This window comes from Hyla sarda, chromosome 9 (assembly GCF_029499605.1).
Source record: "Hyla sarda isolate aHylSar1 chromosome 9, aHylSar1.hap1, whole genome shotgun sequence".
NCBI classification, from domain to species: domain Eukaryota; kingdom Metazoa; phylum Chordata; class Amphibia; order Anura; family Hylidae; genus Hyla; species Hyla sarda.
The window spans coordinates 75,290,087-75,296,273 of record NC_079197.1 but is presented as its reverse complement, the minus strand read 5'-3'; the positions used below and the strand labels follow the sequence as shown (position 1 = coordinate 75,296,273).

The 6,187-nt window shown below is 42.0% G+C and overlaps 1 non-coding gene across 1 annotated transcript; it reads right to left on the bottom strand.

Annotated features, from left to right (window-relative positions):
- Positions 1-1,246: 1,246 nt before the first annotated feature.
- Positions 1,247-1,433, bottom strand: LOC130292189 (U2 spliceosomal RNA). Its single transcript, XR_008848099.1, has one exon. It is a non-coding gene; the product is annotated as a U2 spliceosomal RNA (small nuclear RNA).
- Between the last annotated feature and the right edge of the window lie 4,754 nt (positions 1,434-6,187).

Genomic DNA, 6,187 nt, shown 5'->3' with positions numbered 1-6,187 from the left:
ATTCCCACGGTCGCATCCATACACCCTCAGTCCTTAAGGACTTTGAAACGGGGGCGTATGGGCACGCCCTCCCTCCTTAAGGGGTTAAGATCTGCATATGAAAACAACACGCCTACCTTTGTTGCCTGTAGCCACCTCCCTGGCTGTCCGGACACGGAATCAAACCAACTGTAACGAGAAACTGAAAATAAACAGTATTCACCTGCATCCTTTTGGACTCTTTGCTGAATCAGGGTAATCTGACAACCCATGGTCGTGCTGTTGGTGCTTCTGGTTCTTCTGCTGTTTACACCTGGCAGTGGCATTGAATGACATTTAATAGAACTAAAGGTCCTGGGTGCAACAATCCTCCCATGAGGACCAGCCTCAACAGCTTTGTAGATTGCACTCATGTTTGCAACTCCATATACATTTTCTTTTCTTCATATTTCTTTCTTCATACTTTTTTCTTTCCGTCATTCAGACTTTCATTCATTCTCACTCACTCACTCACTTTAATTCATTTGTTCTCTCTCTCACTCACTCAATTACTCACTCAATCACTCATTCACTCTCACTCACTCACTCTCTATCTTACCCACTCACTCAGTCAGTCTCTCTCTCTCTTTCTTTTCTTCTTCTTCTTCAGACCCCATCATAGCACTAATGCTTATCCAATACCACCAGCAGATGGAGACACTCCATTGCAACATTGGTTGTGAGCAGCAGTTTCTAAAAACAAATGCCTCATGGCTGATTTCCCATCAATCAATGGATGGCAAATTTTGTTTTTATCATTCACTGACCACAGAACCAATGCATGGTCAAGCAACAGCAATGACGCACCCTTGTGAATAACCATGAGACCCTCACATCATTTAACAGGATTCAGCACCACCTGCAAGACAGCTACGTATCATGTCATGTCAAACCTGCACAGGTGTGCTAGATTAGTATTATTATAATTTTTTTATTTTTTTTGACATCAATCAGTGTGCAAACATGGTCAGTAAAACGCCAAATGGATAGACGTTCATAAACCAGTCAGTGCAACTCATTATTGTGGTCTCTAATTGTGGAACTCTTTTTTTTTTTTTTGTGAGGATACGATGAGCTTATCCAATTAAGGAGGCCATTCAGCAGTACTGGGTCTGGACAGCAGCGGCACCTTCTGCAGCCAGACTGACTGACATGACAAGGCAGGCAACAGCTGCAGCAGCACCCACAGAGGATTAAATAAGAATCTGTCTTTTTTAACACTGGAATGGGGTGGTGCACTGTACCCGAAGATACTGCCATATCGGGTCAATGCATTGGGCGACGGAAGCAAGTTTCCAAATCGGCTCCCATTCTCAAAAATCCATTTAATTTATGGTCCCCAGATAGGGGACATATCAGATATTAAACTGATAAGAACAGATTTTTGATTGAAAAAACCTTTATTACCAATCAATTGTCAAAATAAATATATTCACCATAACAGAACTGACTTTTTTTTTATCTATCTATCCATCTATATATATATATACCGTATTTATCGGGGTATACCTCGCACCGGCCTATAACACGCACCCTCATTTTACCAAGGATATTTGGGTAAAAAAAGTTTTTTACCCAAATATCCATGGTAAAATGAGGGTGCGTGTGTGCGCGTGTATACCCCGATAAACCCCCAGGAAAGGCAGGGGGAGAGAGGCCGTCGCTGCCCGCTTCTCTCCCCCTGCCTTTCCTGGGGTCTAGAGCGCTGCTGCCGGCCCTTCTCACCCCCTGGCTATCGGCGCCGCTGCCCGTTCTGTCCTCCTGACTATCGGTGCCGGCGCCGATAGCCAGGGGGAGAGAAGCGGCGCCGACAGCCAGGGGGAGAGAAGGGGCAGCAGCACCCATTGCCGCCGGCGCCGCTGCCCCGTTGCCTCCCCCCATCCCCAGTGGCATAATTACCTGGGTCGGGTCCGCGCTGCTGCAGGCCTCCGGCGCGCGTCCCCTGCGTCGTTGCTATGCACGGTGCGGCGCATGACGTCAGTGCGCCGCGCCGTGCAGCGCATAGCAACGACGCCGGGGACGCACGCCGGAGGCCTGCAGCAGCGCGGACCCGACCCCGGCAACAGGTAATTATGCCACTGGGGATGGGGGGAGGCAATGGGGCAGCGGCGCCGGCAATGGGTGCCGCTGCCCCTTCTCTCCCCCTGGCGCCGATAGCCAGGGGGTGAGAAGGGCTGGCAGCAGGGCTCTAGACCCCAGGAAAGGCAGGGGGAGAGAAGCGGGCAGCGACGGCCTCTCTCCCCCTGCCTTTCCTGGGGGTGTATCGGCGTATAACACGCACATAGACTTTAGGCTAAAAATTTTTGCCTAAAAAGTGCGTGTTATACGCCGATAAATACGGTATATATATATAGATATATAAAAAAAATTATTTTATTGAAGAGCTGAGGTATGTGCTCTTAAAGAGTAGCTATCCTCAACTAAAATGTCCATATTCCCCCTCCCACTGTCTACATCTATCCCTGTTTTTTTTATCCTCTTAAAACATTAGAACAATACCTTTTTCCACTCCTCTTCGGTAGCTCAGAGTTGAGCAGTCTCACGATTGCAGGAAGTCGGCGGGCGGGCCGGCGTGATGTCATCTGAAGCCTCGCCGGCCACCACTTCCGCCCATCTTGCTGTATTCTGCGCTCAATGTCGGGAGCGCGCATACAGGCGCGCATACAGGCTGGGAGGGACGGCAGCCTCTGAGAGTCTGAGAATGGAGCTGCTGTACTGTACCCTGAGGGAATTTATAATATCAAAATGGTGGGTAGTACAATTGATTATATGCCCAAAACAATAAAAATAAAATTTCACAAAGCTGCAATCCCCAATGAATGACTGCAGACCGCAGTGCATTATAAATGGTGTGAATAATAGTGATTTTATCCCAATCAAAAATGATGCATAATTTTTGAATGGGATAAAATCTCCATTATTGACACCATTTATAATGCACTGCTGGCTGCAGCCATTCATTGGGGATTGCAGCTTTGTGAATTTATTTATTTATTTATTTTTTCATATAAAGCTGTACTCCCAAATGAATGGCTGCAGCCAGCAGTGCATTATAAATGGTGTCAATAATAGTGATTTTATCCCATTCAAAAATGATGCATCATTTTTGTAATGGAATAAAATCTCTTTTTTATTTCACCATCTATACCAGTGGTCCCCAAACTGTGGCCCTCCAGATGTTGCAAAACTACAATTCCCAGCATGCCTGGACAGCCAACGGCTGTCCAGGCATGCTGGGAATTGTAGTTTTGCAACATCTGGAGGGCCACAGTTTGGGGACCACTGACCTATACTGCATTGCTGCGGTTTTATCGTGTACATGTGCTCACTGATTGCATATTTTATTGCATTAGGAACACCGCAGCAATTCAGGATAGGTGGTGATTAAAAAAAAAGATTTTATTCCATTCAAAAATTGTGCATATTTATTGATGGAATGAATTCACAATTTATATCACCATCTAGACTGTATTGCACATAACACCATAACCTCCCCCCAATGGAATAAATGTGCTTTTTTTGCTCACCATCTATACTGGAGTGATCCGGTGTTACTCAATAAAACCGCAGCACTACAATATAGATAGTGATCCAAAGTACCAAATGAGTCCAAAATCAGAAATTTACCGTGCATACCATCCACACTCAATATATGATAATGAGCGTGCATAGCATGCAGGCTCAAAACATGATAATGAGAGTGCATAGCATGCATGCTCAATACCTGATATTGAGCATCCATAGCATGCACACTCAATACATAATAATAAACATGAATATTTTGAGCGTGCATAGCCTGCATGTTCAATACATGATATTGAGCATGCATAGCATGCACAGTAAGTATATGATATTGAGCATGCATAGCATACACACTCAATACATGATAATGAGCGTGCATAGCATGCAGGCTCAATACATTGTAATGAAAGTGTGTAGCATGTATGTGTAGCATACATTGAGCATCCATAGGATGCATACTCAATACATAATAATGAAAGTTAATATATGAGTGTGCATAGCCTGCATGCTCAATACATTATATTGAGCATGCATAGCATACACACTCAATACATGATAATGAACGTGAATATATGAGCGTGCATAGCATGCATGCTCAATACATGTTATTGAGCATGCATAGCATCCACAGTCAATACATGATATTGAGCATGCATAGCATGCACAATCAATACATGATATTGAGCGTGCATGGCATAAACACTCAATACATGATAATGAGCATGCATAGCATGCAGGCTCAATACATCGTAATGAAAGTGTGTAGCATGCATGCTCAATAAATGATATTTTGCATGCATAGCATGCACACTCAATACATAATTAACGTGAATATTTTAGCGTGCATAGCCTGCATGTTCAATACATGATATTGAGCACGCAAAGCATACACAATCAATACATGATAATGAGCATGCATAGCATACATTTTCAATAAATGATATTGAGCATGCATAGCATACACACTCAAAAATGATATTGAGCATGCATAGCATACAGGCTCAATACATCATAATGAGAGTACATAGCATGAATGCTCAATACATAATAATGAACATGAATATATGAGCGTGCATAGCATGCACAGTCAATACATGATATTGAGCATGCATAGCATACACACTCAATACATGATAATGAACGTGAATATATGAGCGTGCATAGCATGCATGCTCAATACATGTTATTGAGCATGCATAGCATCCACAGTCAATACATGATATTGAGCGTGCATAGCATGCACAATCAATACATGATATTGAGCTTGCATGGCATAAACACTCAATACATGATAATGAGCATGCATAGCATGCAGGCTCAATACATCATAATGAAAGTGTGTAGCATGCATGTTCAATATATTACATTGAGCATCCATAGGATGCATACTCAATACATAATAATGAACGTTAATATATGAGTGTGCATAGCATGCATGCTCAATACATGATATTGAACATGTATATCCTACACACTCAATACATTATAATGAGCGTGCATAGCATGCAGGCTCAATACATCATAATGAGAGTGCATAGCATGCACACTCAATACATAATAATTAGCGTGCTTATCTGATCAATACCTGATGTTGAGCGTGCATAGCCTGCACAGTCAGTACATGATAATGAGCCTGCATAGCTGAGTGTGCATAGCATGCACACTCAATACATGATAATGAGTTTGCTTAGCTGAGCGTGCATAGCATACAGGCTCAAAATATGATATTGAGCAGCCCTAGCTTGCTGTCGCTATAAATACAATGTGCAGAGTATTATTAAACCTTGTATAATTGATTATTGTACTGAAAAAGGATGATAGCCACTAACATGTTATCTCAACAAGACCAAAACCAAGTAATGGAGAATTTTGCTTTAGGCTATTACATACTCTATTAATCTATTTACTAAAGGCAACTGGATATTCATATGCTGCAGAGGAGGAAAGGGATGAAGAATATAATCCTGAAGAATCTTCTGATGAGGTAATTAATATTCTTTATTATATATATATATATATATATATATATATAATTTTTTTAATACTTATTATTATATTAATTCACTTTTTTTTTTTTTTTTTAAATAGGAAGATTATAGTATTCAACAGGAGACGGAAAGTGACAGTGAGGAGGAAACAGCTGCAACAATACATGAAATAACGCCGGTAAGCATATCAACAAGCTACACTTGAAGATCATTTGAACACTGTAATTGAACCCACACCAGGGTCTAACCTACACATTACTAACAGCACCCTGATGTTTAGCTTTCTACCCCGTTTGACAAAAGATCTCCATAGACCACAATGGGCAAAATAAAATAAAATAATGTTTTAGATCTAGCCCATTCATTCCTATCCACCAAAAATAGACCCTGGAGGCTGACTTCCAGTACCCTGCTGTTTAGCTTCCTACGTCATTTGACACAGGATCTCCATAGACCACAATGGGCCATTGAATTCAATGGGCAAAAAATCTCAATATTATAGATCTAGCCCATTAATTCCTATACACCAACAATAGACCCTGGAGGCTGACTTCATACTCAGCCTCCAATGGTATTTTGACTAAACAAACCTCAAATGTTTAATGGGTTAATTTGTTGGTGTATAGGAATGAATGGGCTAGATCAGTGTTGTTCAAACA